The 17,219-nt window shown below is 46.4% G+C and overlaps 1 long non-coding RNA gene across 1 annotated transcript in view; it reads right to left on the reverse strand.

The window, feature by feature from the left end:
* LOC143781409 (uncharacterized) overlaps nucleotides 1-17,219 on the reverse strand; it is a 443,129-nt gene that overhangs the window by 40,394 nt on the left and 385,516 nt on the right. The gene's annotated exons all lie outside the window — the stretch shown is intronic.

Raw genomic sequence — 17,219 nt, forward strand, 5'->3', positions numbered from 1 at the left:
TACTATTTTGGTGAATGTGTATGAGTAATATTATTCATTCTTTTTTCTTGTCTTTTTCTTTAGTAGATGGATTGAATCAGTGAGGATGTGGAAAATAAAGTACAAGAATGTATCTTACTACATCTCTCCACATCCATCTATTAGTAGTATGTGTAGAATAAGGGGAGGACTCCATAGTGATGGTATCATGACATTACTGCTCTCTATCACGGGCATTTACAATGTTTCCATATGAACGATAAAATTGCTTTCAATAATAAAGAATTTAGGCCACGTTGAATTCTTCTTACTGCTCCTCATCCCTTTTCTTCATAGGATAACAATGAGATTATGAGTAAATTATGGTCAGGCCGGAGTCACACTAGAGAGGACTACGGAGGAGTGCTAAGTGAGAAAAAAATCGCATGGCACTCGGACCAGTGTTACTCTATGGGGCAGCTCCCATCATCCGTTGTTTTCTCAGTCGTATTTTAACTGGGAAGGAAATGGCAGCATGCTGAGATTTGCACCGTATATTGGCCGAGACTCGCCAGTGCAAGTCTATGGGGGCGAGAAAAACTCGCACACCACACGGACCATCAGGGTGACTTGCGAGAAATACGCAGCGGTGTCCTATAGAAAAGCCGTCAATTCAGTGCGGTGTACAGTAAAATCACACTGACAGGTTACAATAGAATAGAAATCTACACATAGTATAGGTATATACACTCACCGGCCACTTTATTAGGTACACCTGTCCAACTTCTTGTTAACACTTAATTTCTAATCAGCCAATCACATGGCGGCAACTCAGTGCATTTAGGCATGTAGACATGGACAAGACAATCTCCTGCAGTTCAAACCGAGCATCAGTATGGGGAAGAAAGGTGATTTGAGTGCCTTTGAACGTGGCATGGTTGTTGGTGCCAGAAGGGCTGGTCTGAGTATTTCAGAAACTGCTGATCTACTGGGATTTTCACGCACAACCATCTCTAGGGTTTACAGAGAATGGTCCGAAAAAGAAAAAAAATCCAGTGAGCGGCAGTTCTGTGGGCGGAAATGCCTTGTTGATGCCAGAGGTCAGAGGAGAATGGGCAGACTGGTTCGAGCTGATAGAAAGGCAACAGTGACTCAAATCGCCACCCGTTACAACCAAGGTAGGCCTAAGAGCATCTCTGAACGCACAGTGCGTCGAACTTTGAGGCAGATGGGCTACAGCAGCAGAAGACCACACCGGGTACCACTCCTTTCAGCTAAGAACAGGAAACTGAGGCTACAATTTGTACAAGCTCATCGAAATTGGACAGTAGAAGATTGGAAAAACGTTGCTTGGTCTGATGAGTCTCGATTTCTGCTGCGACATTCGGATGGTAGGGTCAGAATTTGGCGTAAACAACATGAAAGCATGGATCCATCCTGCCTTGTATGGAGCATCTTTGGGATGTGCAGCCGACAAATCTGCGGCAACTGTGTGATGCCATCATGTCAATATGGACCAAAATCTCTGAGGAATGCTTCCAGCACCTTGTTGAATCTATGCCACGAAGAATTGAGGCAGTTCTGAAGGCAAAAGGGGTCCAACCCGTTACTAGCATGGTGTACCTAATAAAGTGGCCGGTGAGTGTATATATATATATATATATATATATATATATATATATATATATATATATATATATATATATATATATATATATACACTGCATGTCAGTGAAACACAAATATGTATCTTTATATTTCATACAGAGCTAGATAGCAGAATAGCCGATAATTCATTTGTCGGCTACTAAAAATCATTGCAGAACCCAACAGGATAGGAGACATGGTTTACATACAGTAAACCCGTGCAGAACAGTTAGATTTATAGATGTCAGTGACTAAGGCTACTTTCACACTAGCGTTAACTGCATTCCGTCACAATGCGTCGTTTTGCCGAAAAAACGCATCCTGCAAAAGTGTTTGCAGGATGCGTTTTTTCACCATTGATTAACATGAAGCGACGCATTGTGACGGATTGCCACACGTCGCACCCGTCGTGCGACGGATGCATCGTGCAGTGGCGGACCGTCGGGAGTAAAAAACGCTACATGTAACATTTTTTGCTCACGACGGTCCGCTTTTTCCGACCGCGCATGCGCGGCCGGAACTCCGCCCCCACCTCCCCGCACCTCACAATGGGGCAGCGGATGCGCTGGAAAAATGCATCCGCTGCCCCCGTTGTGCGGCGGAGACAACGCTAGCGTCGGGAACGTCGGCCCGACGCACAGCGACGGGCCGAGCCCGACACTAGTGTGAAAGAAGCCTAATACTGTTAGTATTATGTGTGTGTAAAATTTGGGATCTGTATGTATTTACTAAAAGAATGTATTCATGGAAAAACTGGCGTGGGCTCCCGCACAATTTTTCTCCTCCCTGAGGTGTATTTTTGAGTACACCAAAATGGGGGACCAAAAGTTGCAAAATAAGTTCAAGAGAGGAGGAAAAAAAAAAAAAAAAAAATTTTGGCTATTCGACAGATTCATGAATCGCGAGCATCATTTTGAAAAATTTGGTGCCAAAACAGAAACCAACACCACGAGATAAAAAAGGAAAGTGATTTAAAAAAAGCTGCAAATCATGAGCCAAGGTGTAAATGATTCTGTTAAAGGAAGGGATTTCCTCTTACAATACTAAATTTATAGTTATCAAATGGAGGATCTCTCCTTACACCTCTATTGAGGTTCGATATCAACTATTATCGCTGAACTTGGCTATTAATAATTAATATCCACTACATATGCCTCAACGTTATCTTTTCCTTATACTATACACTGAGACAAAACAGTGTAACAATAAAGGATATTTATTACACACACACACACACACAAGTCTGCAGTCTATAACATACATATATATTTATACCCAAGCTAGCGACTATAAATATATATATATATATATATACACATATACGGATACTACAACTCTGTATACTGTAGTGATATTACTGTATTAGTGATATCCCAGCAATAACACACAGTAATAACCCACAATATCCAGTAATATCACAACAATATCACACAATATAAAAACCCACAATTAACTGCCCGATTACCCAAATCACACACACAATATCAGCCCTCCCATCTATAGCTTACTAACCCTAAGGCCTAAGAGGTTACAGGGCCTAGTAAGAAAAGGGGGTACAGAGTATACTTATCCACCATCCATGATCATTCCAGCATGCAGGCACAGCAAAAAAGAGAGAACCACCTGGTCTTGTCCCTTATATGTGACCAGCTAAAAGCGGTGTGTCCAGCCCCAGGCGTGGGGGATGAGGTCACAAGTCTATTGTCCACTGGCAAAGGTACATCCCCTCAATCCTAAAGGAAACTTGTTTTTCCAGCTCATGGCAGCTTTGTTTTACAGCAGGCTGGAGGGGGGAGCTTCATGTGGAACACATGGCAGGATTATATCACTAAACACATGTCTATGTAAAGATATACATTTTGGGGCACTTCCCCTTCTACAGATTCTCACCACAGCTGTATGTTCTTTTATAGGCGCAAAAAATTTAGAAGAGCTTCCCGCGTCCCTGCTCTGGAGACAATTTTGTAAGTTGGTGTAATAAACGGTAATATTTATTAGAGGTTCCCCCATATAATCTATTGCCATAATCAATGCATCTATAAGGGGAAACGATGTAAAAAAGCGTAGGAAATGCAGGAGGATTTCACATAGGGCGCAGTCAGACAGCCATATAACAGGGATGACGATTGCATCGCAATGCTCGGACTGGCCGGCGGCTATCCCAGCCCTAGTGTGACAGTTACATAGAAATACATGGTGTCATGCTCAGGTACGGAGAGCTGCCGGCCAGTCTGAGCATTCCCATGCAACAGTCGTCCTTATTTTACGGCCGTCTGACTGCGCCCATACCCTCATTGTCACTGTACCACCAGCAGCCGACACAGGGGCACTCATGTATAAAAACTGTTCTAAGACAAAGTATCAGTGTGGCCCATCAGAGCCAATCAGATTCCAGGTTTTAGCATCAGTTTCCTTTAACCCCTTAAGCCCCAAGGGTGGTTTGCACGTTAATGACCGGGCCAATTTTTACAATTCTGACCACTGTCCCTTTATGAGGTTATAACTCTGGAACGCTTCAACGGATCCCGGTGATTCTGACATTGTTTTCTCGTGACATATTGGGCTTCATGATAGTGGTAAAATTTCTTTGATATTACCTGCGTTTATTTGTGAAAAAAAAAAACGGAAATTTGGTGAAAATTTTGAAAATTTCTCAATTTTCCAACTTTGAATTTTTATGCCCTTAAATCACAGACATATGTCACACAAAATACTTAATATGTAACATTTCCCACATGTCTACTTTACATCAGCACAATTTTGGAACCAAATTTTTTTTTTTTGTTAGGTTGTTATAAGGGTTAAAATTTGACCAGCAATTTCTCATTTTTACAACACCATTTTTTTTTTTGGACCACATCACATTTGAAGTCATTTTGAGGGGTCTATATGATAGTAAATAACCAAGTGTGACACCATTCTAAAAACTGCACCCCTCAAGGTGCTCAAAACCACATTCAAGAAGTTTATTAACCCTTCAGGTGTTTCGCAGGAATTTTTGCAATGTTTTAAGAAAAATGAACATTTAACTTTTTTTCACTAAAAATTTACATTAGCTCCAATTTGTTTTATTTTACCAAGGGTAACAGAAGAAAATGGACTCCAAAACATGTTTTACAATTTGTCCTGAGTACGCCGATACCCCATATGTGGGGGTAAACCACTGTTTGGGCGCATGGCAGAGCTCGGAAGAGAAGGAGTGCTATTTGACTTTTCAATGCAAAATTGACAGGAATTGAGATGGGACGCCATGTTGCGTTTGGAGAGCCACTGATGTGCCTAAACATTGAAACCCCCACAAGTTACACCACAAGTTACACCATTTTGGAAAGTAGACACCCTAAGGAACTTATCTAGATGTGTTGTGAGAGCTTTGAACCCCCAAGTGTTTCACTACAGTTTATAACGCAGAGCTGTGAAAATAAAAATTAATATTTTTTCCACAAAAATTATTTTTTTAGCCCCCAGTTTTGTATTTTCCCAAGGGTAACAGGAGAATTGGACTCCAAAAGTTGTTGTCCAATTTGTCCTGAGTACGCTGATACCCCATATGTGGGGGGGAACCACCGTTTGGGCGCATGGCAGAGCTCGAAAGGGAAGGAGCGCCATTTGGAATGCAGACTTAGATGGATTGGTCTGCAGGCGTCACGTTGCATTTGCAGAGCCCCTGATGTACCTAAACAGTAGAAACCCCCCACGTGACCCCATATTGGAAACTAGACCCCCAAGGAACTTATCTAGATGTGTTGTGAGAACTTTGAACACCCAAGTGCTTCAATACAGTTTATAACGCAGAGCCATGAAAATAAATAAAAAAAAATTTTTTCCCCACAAAAATGTTTTTTTAGCCCTGCAAATTTTTAGTTTCCCAAGGGTAACAAGAGAAAATGGACCCCAAAAGTTGTTGTCCAATTTGTCCTGAGTACGCTGATACCCAATATGTTGGGGGCAAATCCGTTTGGGTGCACGGCAGAGCTCAGAAGGGAAGGAGCACTGGTTTACTTTTTCAACGCAGAATTGGCTGGAATTGAGATCGGACGCCATGTCGCGTTTGGAGAGCCCTGATGTGCCTAAACAGTGGAAACCCCCAATTGTAACTGAAACCCTAACCCAAACACACCCCTAACCACAACACACCCCTAACCCTAATCCCAACCTTAACCACACCCCTAACTAAAACATACCCCCAACCCTAAACCCTAACTTTAGCCCCAGCCCTAACCCTAACTTTAGCCCCAACCCTAACCCTATCCCCATCCCTAACCATAAAAATGGAAATAAATACATTTTTTTTATTTTATTATATTTGCCTAAGAGGGTCATGATTTACTTTTATAACCATTTTTTAGAGGATTTTTATGATTGGCAGCTGTCACACACAAAAAGACACTTTTTATTGCAAAAAAAATAGTTTGTGTGTCTCCACATTTTGGGAGGTATAATTTTTCCATATTTTGGTCCACAGAGTCATGTAAGGTCTTGTTTTTTGCAGGACGAGTTGACGTTTTTATTGGTAACATCTTTTTTTTTACATTATCACATTGTCTCAGGGGGAGGACATCACTATATAGTGACAGATCGTTGATCTAACACTTTGCAGAGCACTGTGTGCTCTGAGCAGGCGCTTGTAAGCCACCTCCCTGCAGGACCCGGAAGTAGCCCCGCAGACATTTTGGATCCGGGGCCTGCAGGGAGGAGACGCTCCGTACAAGGTGAGTACATCGCCTTGTACCGAGGTCTCAGGGAAGCCCGCAGGGATCCCCTTCCCTGCGCGATGCTTCCCTATGCCCCCGCAATGCTGCGATCATGTTTGATCGCAGAGTGCCGGGAGTTAATGTGCCAGGAGCGGTCCGTGACTGCTCCTGGCACATAGTGCCAGATGTCAGCTGCGATAGTCAGCTGACACCCAGCCGCGCTCCCCCCGAGAGCGCTGCATATCGCATATGACGTACTATCCCGTCATTGGGAATTAAGTCCCAGGTCACCTTGACGGGTTAGTAGGTTGTCACGGAGTGACTGACCCAGTATAAAACGACCCAACCGTAGGTCTGTCACGAACAGCACAACACACAAGGGAACACCGGGGACACAATTACAACGGTGGGCCCTGTCGGTACGGACTGGGGGAATGGGCACCTCCTGCACTGGCCTGCAGATGTGTCCTGATCTTGCTACCGTCCCTATACGGGTTCTTTCAACCCATCGCCGACCAGGATACCTAGTCCCTCACTTGCCCTGCACCTATCCCTAAGAAGGGAACTGGCAGGTGAGAGCACTGGTCCCACCGCTGCACTAATACAACACGGGGTAAGGAATTACAGACAAGGTAAAGGAAAACAACACTTAGCTTAATGCTGCAAGGCACAGCACAGCAGGAAGAAACACCACATTCACTGGGCACAGCAGTAGAACAACAGTTCCCAGCAAGCTCCTACTCCCAGCTTCGTCGCTGAAGAATGAACTAACACCGACAGTCAGCTGATGAACCAGGTGACCTCTTAAAGGATGGAGGGAGTGGTCACCACAAACATCAGCTGACCCAGCAGCAATGCAATAACACCAGCGGCCACCGGGGGGGAAAAACTGCATTAACCTCCGATGACCAGAAAGGAAAAAAGGTCTTAAACTGAGGCAAACCAGATCTGCCACAAATCTAAAATTGGATCGTGACAGTACCCCCCTTTCAATGAGGGGCCTCTGGACCCTCAACACTGGACCTCACCAGTAAACAACCTACAGTGAGAACGTCTCGATTCACCAGAGTTCACCTCCTCAGTCACCTGACCCTCAGGTTTACGGTGGACACATCACGATGGAGATGACAACGTAGACGGCACAAATCTCCAGAGCGCCGACCTGTGGAATGAGTTGTGTATGGGCATTACTGAGGGTAACTCCAACTGGTAAGTCTTCGGACTGACAATGGCTGACACCCGATATGGCCCGATTACCCTCGAACTCCAGCTTCCAGTTCCACACTTCCACCTGATATTTTTGGTGGACACCTATACGTAATCATTCACACACAGGTCCGGACCTGAACGTTCATTTTCACGCATGCGTCTGCCACAAGATGGTGAACTCTTTACAGAACCGACAACATAGGTGTCCCCCTGTGTCACCAAACTCACCCCCCCACTATGCACCGAGGGAACCACCACCCTCCTCTGACCCCTCCTCTTAAGAAGTCTCTGACATACCGGGTTAGAATGTAGTGAGGGTGGACCTCCTTACCTCGCCCTTTAATATTTCAGAAATAAAGAGTATAATCCATAATTTGAAACCACAAAAATCGCCAGGTCCTGATGGATTTATTAATGAATATTACAAGATTTTCACAGATGTCTTATCCCCGCATTTAGAACAGATCTTCAATAGAGCATCACACTGTGGCTTTTTTTCCCAAGGAAATGCTTGAAGCAACAGTAATCATGATCCCCAAGAGCCAAAGCGACTCTGACAGAGTCTAAAACTACAGACCCATCTCTCTCATAAACTGCGATTTAAAAATTTACTCCAAGATACTTGCAGAGAGACTGAAAGGCATTCTCCCTAAGCTGATCCATAACGATCAGCTAGGATTCATCGAAGGTAGACAGACCTCAGATGGGACTAGGAGACTCCTCAACATCATCAACAAAATAAATACAAACTAAGTCCCCTCGATAATAATCACTCTAGATGCGGAAAAAGCATTTGATAGAGTAAATTGGGAATTCCTTAGGGCTGTTTTGACTTGCTTTGGCTTTTGCGACAGATCAATCACATCTATCTTTGCTCTTTACTCTTTTCCGAATGCGAGTATTTATATTAATAACCAAATGTACAAATTTTTTTCAATTAGTAACGGTACCAGACAGGGATGTCCATTGTCACCCCTGTTATTTGCATTGGCCATAGAACCATTGGCAATCAAAATTAGAAACAACAAACTAATCTCAGGTATCAACACTTCCAACCGCCAATATAAAATCAGTCTCTTTGCAGATGACTTGTTGCTTTCCCTCTCGGATCCGATAACCTCGACTTCAAACTTGATGGAAATCCTAGATTCATTTTCTAGAGTGTCATACTTTAAAATAAATAACAAAAAATCTAAGTTACTCCATTTCAACTTAGACAAACAAACCGAGGGGTATCTGGGGGCGAGGACGGGTTTCACCTGGGAAGAGACTGAAATCCCCTATTTAGGGGTACTATTCACTAAAAACATCCCATCCACCATTAAAACTAATGTTGACAAAGTCATAAAAACTATTTCAAACGACTTCCTTGCGTGGAGTAAATCTGGATTGACATGGGTAGGTAAAATACTAGCAGTCAAGACAATCGTCCTCCCTAAAATCCTTTACTTATTCAGAACGCTTCCGCTAATGATCCCTTTCTCCTCTTTAAACAAGCTGCAAGCTTTAATCAATTCATTTATATGGGACAACAAAAGGGCAAGAGTAGCTAGTAATATCCTGTATAAAAATAAACTTAAAGGAGGCCTAGGGCTCCCGAACATCCAAGCTTATTTTTTTGCAATTTTATAAAGCAAAGCCTTAACTGGTTCAACAATTCAACAAATCCAGCCTGGCTGGAACTAGAGGTTTCCAACAACAATAACCGACCCCTAAAAAATTATATATATGACAAAATATTCAAATCTAAATCTCCCACTTCTTCACACCCCATCATAGGGGCTATTTCCGCCGCATGGGTTAAACTCGCTAAACCTAAGACAGGCATAAACAAATCAGACTTAGTAAATAACTTTCCGCTTCCGTTACTCGCGGACATTTACAACTCCCACTTCCCAACAAATTGGTCACAACTAGGCATTAAAACTGTTAAAGATATCTATAACGACAATTTTATTAGCTTTGAAAAATTAAAAAAAAAGTTCAACCTCCAGCCCTCAGATTTCATGTCATATTTTGTTCTAAAGGAACAAGTCAGTAAATTCATAGGCAGACCATACCTGAAGGCGGAAATAGCAACTCTACTTCTCAACAACACACGACATAAGACTGTTTGGAGCACGAAATTCCTTTATAATCACTTCAATGATGACACTAACTTTACTAAAAACTCCTATCTGATCAACTGGGAGAAAGATCTAAGAACCCCAATTAGTGAAGAACATTGGGAAAGGGCCATAAATAATTCTTATTCCTCCAACATTTCATTAACCCTCCACGAATCCTTCTATAAGATTTTGGCAAGATGGTATCTTACGCCAGTAAGACTGTCACATATTAACAATACGCAATCTTCCTTTTGTTGGAGGGAATGTGGTTACCCAGGAAGCTTAGTGCACATATTCTGGAGCTGTCCTAAAATTAAACCTCTATGGAGACAGATATCCATCTATATAAACAAAATCCTTAACAGAGAGTTGACTCTCACCCCTCAAACGGCTTTACTTTCTATTGATTTGGACAACATTCACCCCTCATTGAGATATGTTGTTATACATGTCTTATTAGTCACAAAAAATTTGATAGCTTTCTACTGGAAAAAGAAAACGGTGCCGGAACTCTCTGACGTTGTCGATAGACTCTACCTTCACAACTCCTTGGAATATAGATTTGCAGTAGTAAATGGTAATCTATCCAAATATAATTTAAAATGGGATAAATGGAATCTCTTGTTCCCCCAATTCTAACTTGCTAGGTGGTCACTTGTATTTGATATTTTGTTTGTTAATATTTTCTCTTTTAGGGTATTTTACCCACTGATAACCCTGTTATAACTGTGTTTCTGAACGTGACTTTAGGTCTTATTCGTTACTATTGTCAAAGATTCTATCCATTTAGGATTAAGTTATGGTTTTAAGTTACTCATGTAGACACTACTTGAATTAAAGTTCTCCAGTTTACCCTCTGTCCTTTACCCATTTATCATCCCCCTTCCCCCCCCCTTTTATTTCCTCCACCTCATATTTTCCTCTTAGAAAACTTTAAAATTCCTCACAGTTGTTTGTTTTAACATTTGAAAATTTCAATAAAAATGTTTGAAAAAGAATGTAGTGAGGGTAGAGTCTTGCCCCTACTCCCTTCAAGCACCTCTACTGCCCCCACTGGAGAAGAAGAGGTAGGTTGTAGAAGGACGGCAGAGATCGTAGCTCCTGGGCAGCAGTCCTCACACGACTGACCCCAGCTGACTACTTCTCTGGACCGCCAGTCTATGACCGGGTTGTGTTTTTTCAACCAAGGGAGACCTAAGACCATGGGAGTTGGTATGCCCTCCAAGACGTAGCATTACAGGGACTCTTCATGACAAGCCCCTATACCCAGATGTATATTGTCTACGACTTGGGTAATGCTCCCCTGGCTGAGTGGGGCAGAGTCAATGGCCTGGACGCTTAGGGGTCTAGCTAGCGACCTACTCATTAGGCCATGGGTCTGGACAAAATGAGCATCCACCAAATTGATTCCTGATCCACTGTCCACAAGCACCGAAACATCCTCAGTTACCCCACCAACAACCACCTCAGCAGGTAAGGTACACTGAGACGAGAAAATGGAGGAAATATACACTCCCTGGTCGCTTCCTTCCAGATAACCAGGGGGACGCGGATTTTTAGATGGAACAGGTATTTTGGCGCGAGCTGGGCAGACATTGATAAAATGACCAGTCTGCCTACAGTAAAAACATGCCCCCACACCACGGCGAACCCCAGTCAAACCCGTTTGGAAACCAACTCCTCCCACCTGCATGGGTTCGTCCGCCTGGTCAGGCGTGTCCTCCTCCCTAGCAAGGACTACAGGGGGCACATTTGGTGTATGCCTCTCCCTCAAGCGTCTATCCACCCGGATGGCAAGGGACATGGCGGCCTCCAACGAGTTGGGGGCGGCGTACTGTACCAGAGTATCTGGCAACCTAGGGGACAGACCCTGCACAAAATGGCTCCTAAGGGCCGGGTATTTCCACTGTGTGTCAGTGGCCCACCTCCTGAACTCTGAACAGTAGTCCTCCGCCGGCCAGCCCCCCTGCTTGATTTTATGGAGTCGGGATTCAGCCAAGGAAACGCCGTCCGGGTCACCATATACCAGCGCCAGAGCTGCAAAAAACTTGTCCACTGACCGTAGAGATGGTGAAGCGGTTGGCAGGGAGAAGGCCCAGGATTGGGGATCACCTTTAAGAAGGGAAACGATGATTCCCACCTGTTGTTCCTCACTCCCTGATGAACGAGGGCGGAGCCTGAAGTATAAATTGCAGGCCTCCTTAAAACCAAAAATGTATCTCTCCCTCCAAAAAACCTGTCAGGGAGAGATAGCTTGGGTTCTGGTAGAGCCTGTACCTGAGCCGAGGCCCAGAACCCCAACAACTGCTGCAGCTGCTGCACCACCTCACCACGGAGATTCTTAAGCTCAGTGGTGAGAGTCGGGAGCAGTTGGGCAAAGGGCTGCATTTGAGCCATGGCTCACCAGAGAAAATGTGATGGTCAGTGTTAATGTCACGAAGTGACTGACCCGGTATAAAACGACCCAACCGTAGGTCTGTCACGAACAGCACAACACACAAGGGAACACCGGGGACACAATTACAACGGTGGGCCCTGTCGGTAGGGACTGGGGGAATGGGCACCTCCTGCACTGGCCTGCAGATGTGCCCTGATCTTGCTACCGTCCCTATACGGGTTCTTTCAACCCGTCGCCGACCAGGATACCTAGTCCCTCACTTGCCCTGCACCTATCCCTAAGTAGGGAACTGGCAGGTGAGAGCACTGGTCCCACCGCTGCACTAATACAACACGGGGTAAGGAAATACAGACAAGGTAAAGGAAAAAAACTTAGCTTAATGCTGCAAGGCACACCACAGCAGGAAGAAACACCAGATTCACTGGGCACAGCAGTAGAACAACAGTTCCCAGCAAGCTCCTACTCCCAGCTTCGTCGCTGAAGAATGAACTAACACCGACTACAGTCAGCTGATGAACCAGGTGACCTCTTAAAGGATGGAGGGAGTGGTCACCACAAACATCAGCTGACCCAGCAGCAATGCAATAACACCAGCGGCCACCGGGGGGGGGGGGAACTGCATTAACCCCCGATGACCAGAAAGGAAAAAAGGTCTTAAACTGAGGCAAACCAGATCTGCCACAAATCTAAAATTGGATTGTGACAGTACCCCCCTTTCAATGAGGGGCCTCTGGACCCTCAACACTGGACCTCACCAGTAAGCAACCTACAGTGAGAACGTCTCGATTCACCAGAGTTCACCTCCTCAGTCACCTGACCCTCAGGTTTACGGTGGACACAGCACGATGGAGATGACAACGTAGGCGGCACAAATCTCCAGAGCGCTGAGATGTGGAATGAGTTGTGTATGGGCATTACTGAGGGTAACTCCAACTGGTAAGTCTTCGGACTGACAATGGCTGACACCCGATATGGCCCGATTACCCTCGAACTCCAGATTCCAGTTCCACACTTCCACCTGATATTTTTGGTGGACACCTACACGTAATCATTCACACACAGGTCCGGACCTGAACGTTTATTTTCAGGCATGCGTCTGCCACAAGATGGTGAACTCTTTACAGAACCGACAACAGAGGCGTCCCCGTGTCACAAAACTCACCCCCCCAATATCCACCCCCCCACTATCCACCGAGGGAACTACCACCCTCCTCTGACCCCTCCTCCTAAGAGGTCTCTGACATACTGGGTTAGAATGTAGTGAGGATAGTCTTGCGCCTACTCCCTTCAAGCACCTCTACTGCCCCCACTGGAGAAGAAGGGGTAGGTTGTAGAAGGACGGCAGAGATCGTAGCTCCTGGGCAGCAGTCCTCACACGACTGACCCCAGCTGACTACTTCTCTGGACCGCCAGTCTATGACCGGGTTGTGTTTTTTCAACCAAGGGAGACCTAAGACCATGGGAGTTGGTATGCCCTCCAAGACGTATCATGACAGGGACTCTTCATGACAAGCCCCTATACGCAGATGTATATTGTCTACGACTTGGGTACTGCTCCCCTGGCTGAGTGGAGCAGAGTCAATGGCCTGGACGCTTAGGGGTCTAACTAGCGACCTACTCATCAGGCCATGGGTCTGGACAAAATGAGCATCCACCAAATTGTCTCCTGCTCCACTGTCCACAAGCACCGAAACATTCTCAGTGTACCTTACCTGCTGAGGTGGTTGTTGGTGGGGTAACTGAGACGAGAAAATGGAGGAAATATACACTCCCTGGTCGCTTCCTTCCACACAACCAGGGGGACGCGGCTTTTTAGATGGAACAGGTATTTTGGCGCGAGCTGGGCAGACATTGATAAAATGACCAGTCTGCCCACAGTAAAAACATGCCCCCACACCACGGCAAACCCCAATCAAACCCGTTTGGAAACCAACTCCTCCCACCTGCATGGGTTCGTCCGCCTGGTCAGGTGTGTCCTCCTCCCTAGCAAGGACTACAGGGGGCAAATTTGGGATATGCCTCTCCCTCAAGTGTCTATCCACCCAGATGGCAAGGGACATGGTGGCCTACAACGACTTGGGGGTGGCGTACTGTACCAGAGTATCTTGCAACCTAGGGGACAGACCCTGCACAAAATGGCTCCTAAGGGCCGGGTCATTCTACTGTGTGTCAGTGGCCCACCTCCTGAACTCTGAACAGTAGTCCTCCGCCGGCCGGCCCCCTGCTTGATCTTACGGATTCGGGATTCCGCCAAGGAGACGCCGTCCGGGTCACCATATACCAGCGCCAGAGCTGCAAAAAACTCGTCCACTGACCGTAGAGATGGTGAAGCGGTTGGCAGGGAGAAGGCCCAGGATTGGGGATCACCTTTAAGAAGGGAAACGATGATTCCCACCCTTTGTTCCTCACTCCCTGATGAACGAGGGCGGAGCCTGAAGTATAACTTGCAGGCCTCCATAAAAACAAAAAAAATTTTCTTTCCCTCCAGAAAACCTGTCAGGGAGAGATATCTTGGGTTCTGGTAGAGCCTGTACCTGAGCCGAGGCCCAGAACCCCAACAACTGCTGCAGCTGCTGCACCGCCTCACTACGCAGATCCTTAAGCTCAGTGGTGACAGTCTGGAGCAGTTGGGCAAAGGCCTGCATTTGAGCCATGGCTCACCAGAGAAAATGTGATGGTCGGTGTTAATGTCACGGAGTGACTGACCCGGTATAAAACGACCCAACCGTAGGTCTGTCACGAACAGCACAACACACATAGAACACCAGGGACACAATTACAACGGTGGGCCCTGTCGGTAGGGACTGGGGGAATGGGCACCTCCTGCACTGGCCTGCAGATGTGCCCTGATCTTGCTACCGTCCCTATACGGGTTCTTTCAACCCGTCGCCGACCAGGATACCTAGTCCCTCACTTACCCTGCACCTATCCCTAAGTAGGGAACTGGCAGGTGAGAGCACTGGTCCCACCGCTGCACTAATACAACACGGGGTAAGGAAATACAGACAAGGTAAAGGAAAACAACACTTAGCTTAATGCTGCAAGGCACAGCACAGCAGGAAGAAACACCAGATTCACTGGGCACAGCAATAGAACAACAGTTCCCAGCAAGCTCCTACTCCCAGCTTGGTCGCTGAAGAATTAACTAACACCGACTACAGTCAGCTGATGAACCAGGTGACCTCTTAAAGGATGGAGGGAGTGGTCACCACAAACATCAGCTGACCCAGCAGCAATGCAATAACACCAGCGGCCACCGGGAGGGGAAAAACAGCATTAACCCCCGATGACCAGAAAGGAAAAAAGGTCTTAAACTGAGGCAAACCAGATCTGCCACAAATCCAAAATTGGATCGTGACAGTACCCCCCTTTCAATGAGGGGCCTCTGGACCCTCAACACAGGACCTCACCAGTAAACAACCTACAGTGAGAACGTCTCGATTCACCAGAGTTCACTTCCTCAGTCACCTGACCCTCAGGTTTACGGTGGACACAGCACGATGGAGATGACAACGTAGGCGGCACAAATCTCCAGAGCGCCGACCTGTGGAATGAGTTGTGTATGGGCATTACTGAGGGTAACTCCAACTGGTAAGTCTTCGGACTGACAATGGCCGACACCCGAAATGGCCCGATTACCCTCGAACTCCAGATTCCAGTTCCACACTTCCACCTGATATTTTTGGTGGACCCCCATACGTAATCATTCACACACAGGTCCGGACCTGAACGTTTATTTTCAGGCATGCGTCTGCCACAAGATGGTGAACTCTTTACAGAACCGACAACAGAGGCGTCCCCGTGTCGCCAAACTCAATTCCCCACTATGCATCGAGGGAACCACCACCCTCCTCTGACCCCTCCTCCTAAGAGGTCTCTGACATACTGTGTTAGAATGTAGTGAGAGTAGAGTCTTGCCCCTACTCCCTTCAAGCACCTCTACTGCCCCCACTGGAGAAGAAGGGGTAGGTTGTAGAAGGACGGCAGAGATCGTAGCTCCTGGGCAGCAGTCCTCACACGCCTGACCCCAGCTGACTACTTCTCTGGACCGCCAGTCTATGACCGGGTTGTGTTTTTTCAACCAAGGGAGACCTAAGACCATGGGAGTTGGTATGCCCTCCAAGACGTATCATGACAGGGACTCTTCATGACAAGCCCCTATACGCAGATGTATATTGTCTACGACTTGGGTACTGCTCCCCTGGCTGAGTGGAGCAGAGTCAATGGCCTGGACGCTTAGGGGTCTAACTAGCGACCTACTCATCAGGCCATGGGTCTGGACAAAATGAGCATCCACCAAATTGTCTCCTGCTCCACTGTCCACAAGCACCGAAACATTCTCAGTGTACCTTACCTGCTGAGGTGGTTGTTGGTGGGGTAACTGAGACGAGAAAATGGAGGAAATATACACTCCCTGGTCGCTTCCTTCCACACAACCAGGGGGACGCGGCTTTTTAGATGGAACAGTTATTTTGGCGCGAGCTGGGCAGACATTGATAAAATGACCAGTCTGCCCACAATGAAAATATGCCCCCACACCACGGCGAACCCCAGTCAACCCCGTTTGGGAACCAACTCCTCCCACCTGCATGGGTTCGTCCGCCTGGACATGTGTGTCCTCCTCCCTAGCAAGGACTACAGGGGGCACATTTGGTGTATGCCTCTCCCTCAAGCGTCTATCCACCCGGATGGCAAGGGACATGGCGGCCTCCAACGAGTTGGGGGCGGCGTACTGCACCAGAGTATCTTGCAACCTAGGGGACAGACCCTGCACAAAATGGCTCGTAAGGGCCGGGTCATTCCACTGTGTGTCAGTGGCCCACCTCCTGAACTCTGAACAGTAGTCCTCCGCCGGGCGGCCCCCCTGCTTGATATTACGGAGTCGGGATTCCGCCAAGGAGACGCCGTCCGGGTCACCATATACCAGCGCCAGAGCTGCAAAAAACTCGTCCACTGACGAACATTTAACTTTTTTTCACCAAAAATTTACTTCAGCTCCAAATTGTTTTATTTTACCAAGGGTAACAGGAGAAAATGAACCCCAAAAGTTGTTGTCCAATTTGTTCTGAGTACGTGAATACCCTATATGTGGGGGGAAACCATCGTTTGGGCGCATAGCAGAGCTCGGAAGGGAAAGGGCGCCATATGGAATGCAGACTTAGATGGATTGGTCTGCAGGCGTCACGTTGCATTTGCAGAGCCCCT

This window comes from Ranitomeya variabilis, chromosome 6 (assembly GCF_051348905.1).
Source record: "Ranitomeya variabilis isolate aRanVar5 chromosome 6, aRanVar5.hap1, whole genome shotgun sequence".
NCBI lineage: Eukaryota > Metazoa > Chordata > Amphibia > Anura > Dendrobatidae > Ranitomeya > Ranitomeya variabilis.